The sequence below is a fragment of the Penaeus vannamei genome, unplaced genomic scaffold (assembly GCF_042767895.1).
Source record: "Penaeus vannamei isolate JL-2024 unplaced genomic scaffold, ASM4276789v1 unanchor228, whole genome shotgun sequence".
Taxonomy (NCBI): Eukaryota; Metazoa; Arthropoda; class Malacostraca; order Decapoda; family Penaeidae; genus Penaeus; species Penaeus vannamei.
Window position 1 is genome coordinate 20,001 of NW_027213232.1, and position 1,247 is coordinate 21,247.

Below are 1,247 nucleotides of genomic sequence, written 5' to 3' on the forward strand. Positions count from 1 at the left end.
GAGATGGAGATGGGAGGAGGTGGAGATGGAGTGAGGTGGAGATGGAGATGGAGGAGGTGGAGATGGAGGAGGTGGAGATGGAGATGGAGATGGAGATGGAGGAGGTGGAGATGGAGGAGGTGGAGATGGAGATGCTGGAGGAGGTGGAGATGGAGGAGGTTGGGAGGTGGAGATGGAGATAGAGAGGTGGAGATGGAGATAGAGAGGTGGAGATGGAGATAGAGAGGTGGAGATGGAGATAGAGAGGTGGAGATGGAGATAGAGAGGTGGAGATGGAGGAGGTGGAGGTGGAGGAGGAGGTGGAGGAGGGAGGAGGAGGAGGAGGGAGGAGGAGGTGGAGGAGGAGTTGGAGGTGGAGATGGAGGAGGTGGAGGTGGAGATGGAGGAGGTGGAGGTGGAGGATGGAGGAGGTGGAGATGGAGGAGGAGGAAGTGGAGGAGGAGGTGGAGGTGGAGGTGGAGATGGAGGTGGGAGGAGGTAAAGTGGAGGTGGAGGAGGAGATGGAGGTGGAGGTAGGAGGTGGAGGTGGAGGAGGTGGAGGTGTGGGAGGAGGTGGAGATGGAGGAGGAGGTGGAGATGGAGGAGGAAGTGGAGGTGGAAGTGGAGATGGAGATGGAGATGGAGATGGAGATGGAGATGGAGATGGAGGTGGGAGGAGGAGGAAGAAGAAGAAGAAGAAGAAGAAGAAGAAGAAGAAGAAGAAGAAGAAGAAGAAGAAGAAGAAGAAGAAGAAGAAGAAGAAGGGGATGAGGTGGGAGGAGGAGGAGTGGAGGAGGAAGAGGAAGGCAACAGAGAGGTGAAGGGGAGGGGGGAAGGGGGGGGGAGAAAGGTGATGGTTGAGAAAGAGCGGGAAGACGGATGAAAAAATGATGACAAAGGATGACGTATTTTGGGAAAGGATGTGACGGAGGAGAAGGAGGGGGAGGGGGAGGGGGAGGCGTAGAGGGCAAGAGGGTAAGGATTGGGTAACGTATATGCACGGGCGAGGAGGTCACGTGACAGCGAGGAGGGAGAGGGTCATCTGGGGGTCATCCCCTCCTCCTCCTCCTCCTCCTCCTATCTTTCTCCTTCACTTTTCTCAGCCTGTTCAGTCATCTCTTTTGCCTCTGTTTATTTATTTATTTATTTATTTATTTATTGTCTCTCTTCTACTCTTTACTGCTTTCTGCTTTCTCTTCTTTTTTCTTCGTCTCTCTTCTACTCTTTACTGCCTTCTCTTTTTTTCCTTGTCTCTCTTCTACTCTTTA